Source organism: Thalassophryne amazonica, chromosome 8, assembly GCF_902500255.1.
Source record: "Thalassophryne amazonica chromosome 8, fThaAma1.1, whole genome shotgun sequence".
Taxonomy (NCBI): Eukaryota; Metazoa; Chordata; class Actinopteri; order Batrachoidiformes; family Batrachoididae; genus Thalassophryne; species Thalassophryne amazonica.
Genome location: NC_047110.1, coordinates 65,733,312 through 65,748,712, shown reverse-complemented (window position 1 = coordinate 65,748,712; position 15,401 = coordinate 65,733,312). Strand labels below are relative to the sequence as shown.

At 41.6% G+C, this 15,401-nt stretch overlaps 1 protein-coding gene across 1 annotated transcript in view; it reads right to left on the bottom strand.

Moving 5' to 3' along the window:
• sema4ba (sema domain, immunoglobulin domain (Ig), transmembrane domain (TM) and short cytoplasmic domain, (semaphorin) 4Ba) overlaps nt 1-14,908 on the bottom strand; it is a 113,522-nt gene extending 98,614 nt beyond the window's left edge. Inside the window, exon 1 of the mRNA XM_034176530.1 lies at nt 14,761-14,908. The gene's annotated coding sequence lies outside the window, so the exon portion shown is untranslated. The remainder of the gene's footprint in view (nt 1-14,760) is intronic.
• Between the last annotated feature and the right edge of the window lie 493 nt (nt 14,909-15,401).

Below are 15,401 nucleotides of genomic sequence, written 5' to 3'. Positions count from 1 at the left end.
TAGGTTTTTGCTGACCAAGCTCTATGGTGTTACCAATGCAGGTAAAATTTATATAAAAGTCTGTGAAAATACAGACGGTTAACAATGTGATGGACACCTGCTTTTAACAAGTGTTTTATCCTGGTTGTAGATAAGGAGTCGGCTTGCCAATACGCAGACCCGAGTTTGAATCCTGCTCATACTACCTGTTTGCGTATTTAGATAAAACACCTAATCTGCTTTGTCTAAGTCCACTCAGCTGTAAAAATGGGTACCGGTGTCGCTGACCAAACGGTCCCCTTTAAAAATCGGTCCGCCCTGCCTTCACTGTGCATGCGTCATTTCAGCGCGTCGCCTTGTTTCTACTTAAAACTGCACTCTAGTCATCATCTATCTCAGCGACAGTTATCTGAAGCTTTTGTATAACAATCGTTTCCACATAAATTCAGTATTATTTCATAATAAAGGACAGGAGCGCGATCAGAGCTCGAGCAGAGCGCCACAGCAGCGCATCTGAGACTGACTCTCTGAGTCTGACTCTCTACACCCAAAGTGATCAAAGGGAATAATGTGATCATTAAACATCAGATGACAAAGTAAAACCTCTTAAATCATTCTAAAGTCAGTTTTAAGCAGAAACAAGGCAGTAATCGGTGAATCGCTACTGATGCTCTGAAATGACGTATGTGCAGAAGCACGTCAGAGTCAGACATGCTGCTGTGGCGCGCTGATCGGTCCCTCATCTTTTATTATTAAAAGATATATATATTTATTATCAAAAGACAAGGGGCCACCCTGCCTTCACAGTGAAGGCAGGGCAGTCCCATTTTTAGAGGGGACCGTTCAGTTGGCCACACCGGTCTTGGCTGGGGAATAAAATGTGATGCATCATTGTAATGCATTTTGAGCATCTACTCAGCAGAAACATTCCACATAAATACAGTCCTTCCTCCTTCTTCCTGTGTTCTGACTAGTGTGGTGGAAGTTCCACTCCTCGAAAAAGTGTCACCAACGAGCTCACTCACACACACACACACACACACACACACACACACACACACACACACACACACACACACACACACACACACACACACACACACACACACACACACACACACACACACACAAGAAAAAGATGGGCAGAGTGGACCTTAGGTTCAGGTCACTGGTCACTGTGGCTCCATGGAAATGGCGTTTGAAGAGTATTATGATACCCCCACCTCCTCTCTCACCCCCAGCTAAATGAGCTAAATAAAAGTGTTAACTGAGGCAAAAACCAGCACCAGATCCTATAATCAGGAATGTTCTTTGTCACTTTTGAAGTAACTTTGACAAACCTTTCCACTACTGATCCAGAGCCAGATTGGACACTCAGCCTGCAGCATCTCTTTCTGTTAACTGAACCGCCAAGATCCACTGACCACAGCACAACCCACGCTCAGGACAAACAGTAAAAGCCTCCACTATATCAGCTCCTGTGAGCTTTCCTGCACCTGCACGCTGAACATCGTCATCTCCGCCAGATGTCTGGAGGCCTCACTAGACCCAGAGCCAGCACATCTATAACTGTCTTGTGGACTGCCCAGGCTCTGGTGGATAACGGCCAGGAAGAAAGCAGAGACCAAAGGATCTGAGCCCTGCAGCCACTCACAATGCACAGAAAGTGCTGCAAGAAACCATAAGCCAGCTTGTGCTGTGTCTTAATATATCACATCTTCAATCCAATCTAATGAATTATTCAGACGCCGTTATCTACCGTGCCCCTCGACTAAAAACATCTTCCCTGCCAGCCTGTCCGCCAGGTCTGGCTTCCGCACTGCTGTGGCACAGGAAGCTTTTAGTCAGCTGCTGTCCTGCGGTCTCTGTTCCATTTAACCTCTCTATCTCCGTGTCTGTCTCTTAGACTGCAGAGAGAAAACAATACTGGAAAGGGATTATATTACTGTGTCATAGGAAGACCAATGTGCATGTGCATTTTGCAAAGATGACAATATACTATCACTGCAACTGTAGCATAAACAAAGACAGACAAACTACAAGGACACTTGGCTAATAAGGACACATTTTGCCTGCATTAACATAAACAATGGCAGGGCTGATAAATCATTCGACTTTGTGGTGAGGAAGTGTTACATTCCTGATGTGTCCTGTGTCATAGCCACAGCAGACAGGCTCCACACAGTGGAGGAGGTTGCATTACCCACTGGAGCATTCAAGGAGAGGGAAAAAAATGGGGATTCTCCGTAAAATTGCATACGTCTGTCAACTGCAACTTACTACCAAGTTCATGTCCTCTCTGGTGCAAATTTGAATCATAACAAGAAAGGATGTCTGGAAAAAAAAAAAAAAAAACCACAGCATCCCGCTGTCCTCTTGGTGTCACTGTAGCACTCTGAGTGATCCAAAACAGTGAATATGCTCCTCAAGTAATTATTAAAATTAGTCTTTTGATAGCTTCAGGACATTGGGCGTTATTTTGATGGTGGACATAAATTTGATTTCCGCAGAAGGTCCAAGTCCATTTTGAGTGTGTCCGAATGCATTTTGGTCTTTAAGTGATGGGAAATACTAGTGCAAAGTCAGGTGCAAAGGCGATGAATTTACCATGTCTATAGACATGGACATATCGCAGTGCAAACATGATATTGGCCAATCAGAGTGCCCCCTTTCTCTTTAAACTGCACTTCACATGGTGTACAGCACTGTGGTGTCATGAAAGCAGACACAAGTGAAAATATTTCTGGCATGTTAACGAATGTGCCACAATCCATCAGAGGAAACAGCAGACAACGGCCACCAAAGCTCCCTGAGGTGAAGCATTGCAGCAACAAGGCGAGGTTTTGTGTTCATTCATGGGTGTTTATTTTGTTTAATGATTGTTTTTAATTCACTTTCATCATGCATTTAAAGAATGTCACCTACCTGAGACAGCAAGAGTCGGACAGAAGGATGAAGAGGACCACACACTTGTAAAATAATGTTTTTTTTTTTTGTCCCTCCTTCTGCTCTGCTTTTTTCACATCCATCCACTAGGAGCAATGGGTAGCCACAGTATGACGCCCGGGGACCAACTTCAGATGTACAGACACTGCCTTGGTCAGGGGCAGAGAAACAGCAGACCCTAAATAAACATGTTTTTGATTGTGGGAAGAAACCCACACAGACACGGGGAGAACATGCAAACGCCACACAGAAAGGGCAGGAAGCGATTCCATGACCTTCTTGCTGTGAGGCACCAGTGCTAACCACTAAGCCACCGGGCCACCCAACTCGAGGGGGTAGATAAAGTTAGACTATACCCCTGTGAAATGCCTTGGGGCAACTTATGTTGTGATTTTAGTGCAATTTAAATAAATTGAATTGAACTCATTCATTCATCCTTGTTAGCCTTTTGAAACAACCAATTACTTTCTAATGCAATTAGAATTTTGATCAAGTGCCAGACCTTGTTTCTGTTTCTGCTTGTTTGTTTAACAGTATGTGGACCATTTTGGGATTCCTTTCTGCCCCAAATCCACCCCATAGGTACTATATACTGTACCTATGGTCCAAGTTTGCATAAATTGTTCCTCAAAACACAATAAATCATCAAAGTTCTTGGGACAGAATGATGTTGACCAGCAAAATAAGGAACAGTATGGCTTGTTTACGGTGAAGGAATTAAATAACTGTGATCGGAATGGAATGCCTGTAAGGGTCAGTAGCACCATTATTAGTCAGACGCATAGCCAGAAATGATCAAAGACATCAAATCAGCATGGTGAGAGAGACACACTCACAGGGCTTGCCTGGATGTTTATTCCATTAATTAGACCTACTTGCACACTCGTGCCAGGAAGCATATAATCATATTCAACAGCAAACAAGCTGATCTATGTCTGGTGTGACACCAAAGGTGTTCACTTATTGCATTAATAAAAAAAAATATGCACAATAGTTCCAGACATGCATTTGATTGTCAAAACTAATTTGTATTATTATTATTATTATTATTATTATTATTACTATGCATAACTTTGTGCCAGAAGAACTGTGAGGTGAAAGATGATGGGAACACGTCCAAACCAGCACATAATAAATGCTGACATACATGTAAACTCACTGCATATGGTTTCTCAAAGCTGTTTCACATGGTTGTGCATAGATAAAACAGGGGACTGCATGCACAAAGCAATGCCCTGGAGCGCTTCGAACATACGCAACATGTTTTAGTACATGTTTCTGAGAGATCAGAGGGTCTCAGAATAAACAGACAGAATTGGCGATGTTCCATTTCCAAAGTCATTTCCCACATCGTGGCACAGCACTGGACTGGGAATAAACAGAGGAGCTTGCTGTGCTCCCAGAATGCATGTTTGCAAAGTTCCCATCAGTGAGCACACAGTAATAGAACTCCCTGAAGGCTGGTATTTAACCTTTTGGTTACAAGTGGCCACTACACAGGTCACTCCTCCTGTGTCAGCGTTATTAACCCTTTTTTCCTCAGCAGTGTTGCACATAATCATCATGGAATTAATCCTCTGGGACCGACACCGTCGTATACGATGGCTAAGACCAAATTTTACTAAATTATAAATAACATACTTTTTTTGTTGAAAAGTTAACTCCGCAGACTTTCGAGCCAGCCATCGCCCATCTTTGTACTCCTCATAGAAGCTGTGTGATGACGTGCGCAATGTGAGTGTTTACCTCACGTGAAAAGCCAAAGATCATTTTCAGGAGTAATATGTTACTAGCTGGCCCGTTTGAATAGTCCCCTGGGTGCTCCAATGAGTACATACTATTGGTCTCCAATGCCCCCTGCGCCATCATGCACAGTGATCAGTGAAAGCAGACGGAGCAGATGGAGAGCCTCTGATGACAATCTCACGTGCTCAAACAAAGAGTGTGTAACTATCAGGATTGCTCCACTAGTTTCCATGTGAATGTTACTGGATAACTCTGTTGCTTTCTCGGCGTAAAGCACTGTTTACCATATCAATGGAGCGAGTGAAATGAAAGTGTGAATGAAAGCTGCTTTAGGAGCAGCACAGAACACTCTAAAACACAGTAGAAGTAGACGTTTGTGATGTAACCTTTGTGTAATAGCAGACAGAAATTTCTTTGAGATGAAACAAACAAAAGGCATAGACCATTTTGTATATATTGTTCAAAATGTGCATTTGTGTTTATTGTTTGAACCTTTTTGTTGTACAGTCTTTCACACAAGACCTCAAATTACCTTTCTAAAATGTCAAAACAGTTGTTTATTATAGTTTGCTGTGTGTTTTGAATAAATGTGTGTGGAAAATTATTTTCCGCTTTACTTTTTCCTTTCTTATTTCTGATTGTAAACCTTTATTACACTTATAAAACACAACAAAAGCATATATATTATGAAAGCACAGGTTGTCCTGAAAAAGAGAGACACAAAACTTGATTATGGGATGCAGGGAGAACTGTTAACAGCAATAATAAAACATTTATGCCAGGCGAGTGAACTGTCCAAAAAATGCCCTCGGACCCCAGAGGGTTAAAAAAAACACCAAATAGAACAAACAAGGACAAAAATACAACAATAATAATAATAATAATAATAACAATAATAATAATAACAACAATGACTACTGCAACTACATTGACAACAGGTAGAACATATACCTTCACCAAGGTGCAACAGGTCCTTAAAATATATTAACTCAACCATATTATATGGTTTTGTTCATATACATTTTTTGAATAATTCTTATTATATCCATGCATTATTTCATCAGGAAGTGTCATAAATCTAGAAAAAAAGTTCTTTCTCACAATGTTCATGGAAAAAAAGAACTTCTGGAGTCACTGCTGCATCTCAACCAGCAGGACATCTTTATGGGTTCTTTCTTGGCCTGGACCCCATCTCTTCACCAAATTTCACCAAAACCAATTAATAAGAAATGGGTAAACTGATGGTAACACATTCTAGGAAAAACCAGAATGCTTGACTTCTACAGTGAGGGGATCCAGTGGCTTCATTATGTTGTGGAGGACTTTTTGTTGTCATGTCCATTTGTCACCTTAGAGGGAAGAATAATTAATTCCTAAATAGGGGCCCATCAGGCTATCCCTGGACTATATCTTCGGATGCTGTAGTGGTTGAGAGTCTACAACTCCCCCGGAGAAGACGCCAGTCTATCGCAGATGAAGAGTCCTGAGACAAAACAGATTAAGTGTCCTGATCAAGGACACAGATAGGAAGCTTGAAGCATACAGCTGGAATCAAAACCCGGTCTACATGATAATGCTGTGATCTTTGCTGAATCAACTGAAACCCTGATTATAGCACTTGAGGAATCAGAGTATCTGGATTTGCAACTGTCCTGGATCAAGACTAAGACCCAGGCTTTCAATGACTTCCTTCACCCATCAGTAGTGTATCTGTGTGGGTTGAAAGTATTGAACTTGCAGAGACATCTGCTTATCTCAGCAGTGACCTTCATGCCTCAGGGTCCTTGGTCTTTGATATTGAGAGACGCCTGGGAAGAGGCGGTCGCTGGACAGAGGTGTTTGGTGATACTGACATCTTTGCAAGAGAATGAAGGTCCATGTCTTTAGGGTCATGGTGCTTCCTGCCTTACAATATGGTTGTGAGTTTTGGATGCTAACCATTGACCTAGGGTGGTGACTATATATGCCTTTGTACTGAGTCTCTATGGAGGATCCTTGGGGCTTGGGTACCAGTGGAATGACTCTGTGTCAAACAAACAGTGAGGAGTATCAGTTGCACTGTAAGAGAACATCAGCAATGACATTCTGGCCGTGGGATTTGTTTCTCTGGGCATGATCCAGTATGCAGGATTCTCAGTGGTGGGGATGCCAACTCCTGGAGAAGGCTAAGGAAACACCCATGATTCAACTAGCAGATAGTTATTTTTGAGATCTGGGAATAAGGGATGTCTGCTTGAGTGGTTTCCATCAAGAACCCAGCACATTTCCATGGTGTGGTGGATAAAGGTGAAAACTTACTCACTTACTCATCATCAACCGCTTACTCCAATTAAGGGTGATTAAGGGTCTCACGCCCTATGCCAGCCATCATAGGGCATGAGATGGAGTACACCGTGGACAGGACGCCAGTCTGTCACAGGGCCACATATAGACAAACAAACACATTCACACCCGCATACACACCTACGGGCAATTTAAAGTTTCCAATCCGCCCAACCTGCATGTCTTTGGATGTTGGAGGGAGCCAGAGCACCTGGACAGAACCCACATATACACGGGGAGGGCATGCAAACTGCACACAGAAAGGCCACAGGTGGAACAACCTTCTTGCTGTGATGCAACAGGGCTAACCACTAAGCCATCGTGCTGCCTAAAGGCGAAATCTTACATATATAATTCCAAACAATAAAAAGGGGAAAACTGGTGGATGAGAGAAAATGAAGCATCTTTATCTATCCACACACGCTCAATGACAGGGAACAAGCTGACCTGACTATACAAAGAGATGAAGAGAGATCAGAGTACCCTAACGCTGAGAAAATACCCTTGGGACATGCTGACAAAACAGAAACATGCTTGCGAGGCTGGCATGTGGGATAAAGCAATAATAAAGCAGTGATTCGTTCTTCACTGTCATGTTATTCCTCGATTCACATGACCTAATGTGGTTCCTGGCTACTCTCATATGTCAGAGGCTTATCCCTTTGCTTACGTTCCTTACAGCAGACCTGATCTTGAAACACAACAAATCATACAAAGAACTGTTTTAGTCTTTATCAGCTCTGCAGCCGCGATATTTGAACTTCCTCAACAAAGTAACACATGCAGCACACTCACGTACAGGACGCTTCCCTGAGTTTGAATTCTCATACAGAAGCGGTATGGTAGCATGATGGTGACTCAATCTGAAGAATGGATCAAATGAGCACCACCCTTTACCAAGGGGCCGCAGCCTTTCTGACAGCATCGTACAGGCAGTTCAATGTGGAGGCAGCAGCAGCCATAATGCTGTCAGCCAGCTGTTTTGGTTGTGGATCAATCCAAAAGAAAACACTGGGCCAAGGTCAGGGCAGACAGGCCTTTCTCCTACGAACGCTCCAACAGACAGATTAAGCTCCATATTAGACACCACAAAACAAAAGTCGCTCTGTCACAAATGAGATAGAAGGCTCAATTATTCCACCCTCTTTTGGAAGAATCATGTGTTCTCAAAATGCATGAAAGCTTCTCTTTTTTTCAGTCCTGTTGGGTTTTGTTGATGAGTTCAGCTGTGCTTGTTGGGGCAGTTATTATCTTCTTCTTGCTATACATTTTAGACTACATCTTATACTATGTGTTATCTCTCGTATCATGTGCATGGTGGTTTTAAAGTCAATAACAATCTCTCCAGATGCTTTATGCATTCACAGTGGGAAGGTGTAAAAAATGTGAATGTAAAATAAGAATATTAAAACAAAGCCCACTGATCTTGAATATTGCGTATTTTACAGGCGATGCATATTGGGTTCTGTTCACTTAAATATTCACTAATTTGTTCATAAACACTTTTGTATATATTGTATGATAGGTAGCAGTTTACAGCTACTTCATCCATGAATCAGATACATTTGTGTTTGTATCACTCCATTCACTCTTCAAAATGACTTCCTTGTTTTAGGTCAGTGGTGGGCGGTTTACCAGCTGAACCAGTAAACTGGTTTGAAATTTACGGTTGGTTTACAAATTGCAGGTGTTGTCACACCGGTTCACAGTGGAAAAGTTGCTTTAAACACTTGTTAAGCAGGGCTCTCAATTTTCGTCAAAGGTTTGGGGAAAAATTACATTTGTTAGCCCCATCCAATGATCACATTTATTATTTCTACTTAAAAACCACTTCGGTTTTGCTTGTTCATAAATGGCTGGTGGCACAAATACAAATTCAAATCGTTTAGGCCTAATGGGCTTTTCAGCACAAAAATCCACTACTTAAAACACGTCTTAGATATTTCTATGACAGTCATTAAACCAAGTTATTTCTGTAACAGCCCTATTCCACAGTGCACCATTCTATTATGATCACCCACGATCCACAAAAAAGTGCAAAATTGGATGAAACCGCTTACTCGGCATGCATCCTATCAGACGGGCTTATAAAGTGTAGACCTGGCATCTGGCTTGTTTACAAAGCACAAAGCTGGCAATTTGCTCAAAAAGGAAGGTAAAGCTGTGCCCGACTGGGTTCTCACCCAGAACCACAACAAGTGCTGCTTTTGCTTCAAATTTTTACCCCAGTGGAACACAATCAAACAAGTACCAACCTGTACTCACTAGGACTACCCTGTTTAAAGATGTCTGAACATGACTGAAGCTGTTAAGACTTTGAACACCCACATGTGACCACATAATGATGCAGATTTGGTGACTGAGATGAATTTTTTAATTTAACAGTTCAAGTTCTAACATAACTGAAGCTGTTAATGCTATGATTACCGGGAAGTTACACTGTACCATCAGCGATTTCGAGAATCAGGATGAAATTTTGAACAGTTCAAAAATTGGATTCCGATTTCAAATCTGTTGCTGATGATGGCCATAACTACTGCATATACCAAGTTTGTTCAAGATTGACAAAAGATGGATCAAGAAGTTACTATGATGCTTCAAAACATACCCTGATTTGCTATTCAGGATTTAATGGGAAGGAACGGCGACCTGTGGAACAGGGGTATAAGAAAAGTAATTAACAGGTATTTGACTTACATGTGGAGCAGAGCAGCAGATGGAAGAAATCTTTCAGGACAACCATAGCAGATGATCTGTGTTCCGTGAATGCGCTAAGAAATAAAATAAATGGTTGGGTGGGTGAGTGAGTTTGAACCGGGAGCCTGCTGCACTGGAAGCAAGCGCACTTAACCACCATCTCTGCCCATTTTCAAAATATTGATATTTGGCATTATTTTTATTGACATTTTATACATTTATATTTCTGGCATGGCACTGACCAGATCAAAGAACAACAAGAAATGAGATTAATTAAGATAATTAATGAATCCAAATGAACATTTTTCGATTTTCATTTTATTTTTCGATGTAACAGCTATGAACTGGGTGGAAAACTCCACTCCACATGCCTGTGCCTCATCTATTAATTGTCCATAAAGAGAATCTTTGGTGGGCATTGTCCCTGACTTGAGACTGAGAAATACTAGGTGTGGCTTGTGAGCATGTGAAGTGGTTGAACCGAAAGTGTCTCATGGTCAATGCGTGAGACTTCTGAGCCCTGTGTTCAGTCATAGCCAAAAGCAATCAACACAAAACCCAATGTCTTACACTTTTTTCTTGGTTCAATTTGTTTTCATTTGGCAACTTTTCTAAGAGGGCAAAAACCATTATGTTCTGAGTTATAGCAGAAGCTACAGCAGCCAATGATGAATGGTAAATGGACTGCATTTATATAGCGCTTTTCCATCTGTATCAGACGCTCAAAGCGCTTTACAAATAATGCCTCACATTCACCCCGATGTGAGGGTGCTCCCATACAAGGTGTTCACTACACACCGAGAGCAATAAGGGATTAAAGACCTTGCCCAAGGGCCCTTAGTGATTTTCCAGTCAGGCTGGGATTTGAACAGAGGATATTCTGGTCTCAAGCCCAATGCCTTAACCACTAGACCATCACCAGACCCATGATGAGATGTTAATAACATAGCTACCGCTGTTTGCTAGCTTTGGCTGGTTTGGTCACAAACAGCATTTCTCCATGTCATGTGGAGTTGCATGAGGAAGGGCATCTGGCGCAAAACATACCAATTCAACCTAAGTGAAAACAAGGGAGCAGCCTAAGGGACTTACTATTTAGCACATTAACCTCCTAATAAATACTGAGAACAAGAGAGTGCACTCAATAAGCACAGGTTTGCTAATAATGACCAACCAATATTACCACCTCCAAACAACAGTGGAAGGTTTAAACTGAGACCTAAAGGTCTCTGTGCAGCATCTGTACAGACCTTTGTGATGGCAACTCTTGGGCAAGGATTCTTGGAAAAATGATTCAAGGTAAGTGTATAAAAAAATAACATAAGAAAAACACTTGTCATTTATCAATACTGTATGGTCCATCACTTATGAGTTATCATGCACACAAACAGACAATCTCATAGTCTCAACTTTGTACTGATGGGTAGCAAAGACTAAACGAAGTCAGACAAACAAATCTTTGACATGGAATACTTCACTTAAAGGATTTGTTAAGATGTGTTTAACTGTGCATGACTTATTACTAGTCATTTTAGTTTCACAAAACTGTTTGCCAAACTCTGACTATGCCAGCCAAAGAACTTAAGAGCTTTTCAGCAGGGTTCACTCAACACTAAGAAAGAAAAGTAAATAAAATTCCAGGTTGACATCTGTTTGCAGAACTTTTCCATTTATGTTTTCCATCTATACTAACTACATGTATAACAGTCACAAACTGTGTGCAAGCTCCAACTCTTGTATACTAGTTGTTTACATGTATTATATACTGGTGATGCCCTGCAACAGATTGGCGTCCTGTCCAGGGTGTACAATGCCTCAATGCTGGGTTAGGCACTCCCCCCCCCCCCCCCCACCCCCCATGACCCTTATTTGGAGAAGACAAGGAATAGAAAATATACCGGTGATATTAAAACAAACCCAGAGGTGGTACAGCTTTAACCTTTGTACTGAACAGTCCAACAGTTCTGTTTTTATGTAATTCACACAAATGTATATGTTAAAACAACAAAAACAACAAAGGTCCAAATCCCCTACCTTTCCTTGAAGATGTCTCAGACTGGTAATATTTCCCTTCCTGCACAACATGATAATGTTTCAATGAAATCCATAAACACAGTTGGAAGGAGCTGCATTTAAAAGGCTCATGAATAACGACTTCACAGAAATCAATTTCTCCAAACTTCCACTTTTTCTTGGTCTAGTAGTGTCCATGAATATAGTAGTACTGTGCAGAATCAGCAATAAATATCATCACAACCTATAACATCCATAGCGGCTTTCATTGGTCTAGATGAATCTCAAGGCAGGGATAAATGCATTTCATGGTACCAATACTCCCCGTTACTGTAAAGTGTTACAGGCATAGCATCTATTTGGTCATTTTCATTGCCCTTGTCTAATGTTGGTGTTGTAGTCTCCATTCTTTAATTGTCTACTACTAGACATGGGCCGATAACCGGTTTCATGGTATACCGCGGTATGAAAAAGCTTTGGTATCAAAACCACTAATATTTTCCGTTATACCGTCCCTACGGTATGAGCGGGTTATGAGAATTCTTGACAGGCAGAGCAGAGGCAGCCACTGCCACGCTTCTCCCTGGCGTGCACCTCTGTCTCTGTTTACAAACAGGGAGCTAACGTTAGCTAGCTCTGCATCATGGCTGCAGGAGGCAAAGCCTGCACTGAACTTTTCCCTCTGTCTGAAAGGACCAAGTCGGCTTTTTCGTTTTATTTTCTGCGGAATAGCTCTTCAAGCCAAAAATGGTGGCAAGAAAGCACCGTAGCTATGGCCTGTGTCGGACGTGGCGCGATTCAAGATACCCGCAAAGGATTACATGGAAGGAGTAAACTTTATCCCATCTTTGAAACCACTGAGAAGTACAAGCGGTGGACTCGAGTCGTGCTTGTGGTCAAACAAACATGTCAAGAAGGACAAATACATCTATTCCAAGCACTTTGTTGGTGAAGCTGGGCCAATACTGAGCATCCGGAGTTTCGGACTTTATTCCAGCCACGTTTCTCCCTAAGCAAGTAAGTCATGTTTCCCACGGGGCAGTTTCTACATGTCTAAAAGAGTGACTATTATTTTGGTATTTTCCCTAAAGTTATCAGTGGTATAGTGCTCGTAGCGGTCGACATCGTGTCAATAAGTGCTCCTGAATCACGCACACTTCATATGCAAATAGCCATAATGTTTTTAAAGCACATTTTAAAGCTATACATAATACTGTGAAACCGTGAAATTTTTCCCCACAGTTATCATACCGTCCAAATCTCATACCGGCCCATGCCTATCTACTACTATAAGAAACAGGTCTGTCGTCGTGTCCCACAGCAGCCTGTAATCAAGATTCTTGAAATGAAGCAATAGCTCTACCTGGTGGACATTTATCATTAATTGAGGTACAATGCAATTTTGCCAAAAGCTCTAGTGCATTAGGTAATCAGTGCTGTTGTACCACATTATGTATGTTTAATGTTGATCATTGGTGGTCGAAACATAGTGTGGATGTGATGCTGGTGGGTCATATTGTATTAAACATACATCCACTTTTTCCTATGGAAGGATTTTTTTTCTTTGCATTTTCAGATGGACAGGGTTATCAGGGTGTATTACCTCTGCCAAGAAGTTAATGTTTTCAGTGCTGTCTGTCTGTTAGCAGGATTGTGCAAAAGTTGCAAAACTGATTTTCTTCAAACTTCATGAAAGGATGAGTACGGGCCAAGGAAGAAACATTTTTGAAGTGGCTCCAATTAATTATTTTCACACAGATTTTTATGGGGAAAAAAAATCAGGCATTTGTAGAATGCAAATATCTATATTATTTCTTGAACAATTCATAAAGATTATTAAAGATGCCCTATCTCGCAAAATTAAAGTAAAATTGTATATCAGTCCCCTTAATTGAATCTGTTCCAAATGTCAGTGGTTTTGTCTTTGCCCATATCCCACCCTTTCATGAAGTAAAATAATAATAATAAAAAAAAAACCTCAACTCATTTAAGAGTTTTTCCAAAACCTATTTTAATTTATTATTTAATGCAATATTTCTTTTTATATGTGAAGTGTTTCATGAGGTATGTACTCTCGGTGCACTCCTGAGTTTTGTACAATAACAACTGATGCCTTAAAAGCTACCATTGTTTGCATCACGGTGGCATGGTGGCTTAGTGGTTAGCACTGCTACCACACAGTGAGAAGGTCATGGGATCGATTCCCACCTGTGGCCTTTCTGTTTGGAGTTTGCAGTGGTTAGGTGAATTAGAAACTTTAAATTGTCCGTAGGTGTTTGTGAAGGGGGGGGGGGGGGGGTGTGTGTTTGTTTGTCTACGTATATGTGGCTCTGCAACAGACTGGCATCCTGTCCAGGGTGTACCCCCTCCTCACACCATATGACTGCTGGGATAGGCTCCAGCCCCCCGCAACCCGATGTTGGATAAGTGGTTGAAGACGAGTGTATATGTGTGTTTGCATCACTGGACCATCACCAGCGTTCAGCGCACACTAATTCCACTGTTATCAGTCATAGTGATGCTAACAAAGCAAGAAAGACCAGCTATTTGTTTGTTTGTGGTGTTCAATCTTGACCTTCTCCACAATCCCTCTTCTTATACAGTCCAGTAAGCCTGAAACCGTGAGCACAACCATGTAGTCAGCTGTGTTTCCAAAGAAAAGAAGACCAAGGAGCAACATTTCAAAGGTAGCTATTAAGTTTGTGCAATCCCTCACATGCATCATGAGACAAACACATACACATATGCAAACTGGCACTTTAACTGGTTCTTTAATGACCTGCTTTACCCTGCTATCACCATATGATAAAGACTTAGTGGAGAGGGCGAGATCTGTTTGGTCTCAGCTCACACCCACTTAGCCCTTTTAACAGAGAAACCAACAACAAACCACATGCACTCGTAAAAGGTTTATTATTCCCCAATAAGGAAGCAGCAGGTTCCTGCCACATCAGTTTAATAGGCAACCAGAAGTTCAGCACTCTCACATTAATGATTTATAGAGCTGAGGCACCACAGAGTTAATAAACACAAGAACAGTCTTTATCACGTACTTACACTCGCTTCCACGCAGATCTTCCTTCAGAGGTTAGAAAAAGGTTTCCTTTTAAATGACACTCTTCAAGGAAAAACTGTAATATTATCCACACAACAGAGACACTAGCGCATAAAAGCTGGTTTGAGTTTGAGGTCCACACACTGTTCCTGTGCCTGAAACACTGTTACTACAGCCTGTCCCAGTCCACACACACTACAGCTCCTCCCCTCAGAGAGACAGAGAGAGAGAGAGAGAGAGAGAAGTAAGCAAGGGTGGTATGACTCAATCTTGATTTCTCACTGTAACGTTATGTCTTGCACAATTCAAAACTTTACCTTCAGCTTTTTTTTTTTACAGTTTAGCAAACAAAGGATTGTCCCATGCCCCCTGGGCAGGTTCAGTCCACAGAGCAGGTGGCTCTCTGGAACAGGATTTGGGCTACTAATATATAGACCAGGGTTTGGTTGCAGATGTGGGCTCCAGGCTACCAGTTTGTGTTCTTGGACAAGACATTAACCTGGATTGTTCCAATCCACCCACCCGTAAATTGGTTCCAGCCTTGGCTGGGGAATCAAGCTTATGGTGTCTTGTAGGGATGAGTGAATACACCACTATCTGTATCTGTTCAATCATCTAAATTATCTGTATACGTAGCTGTACT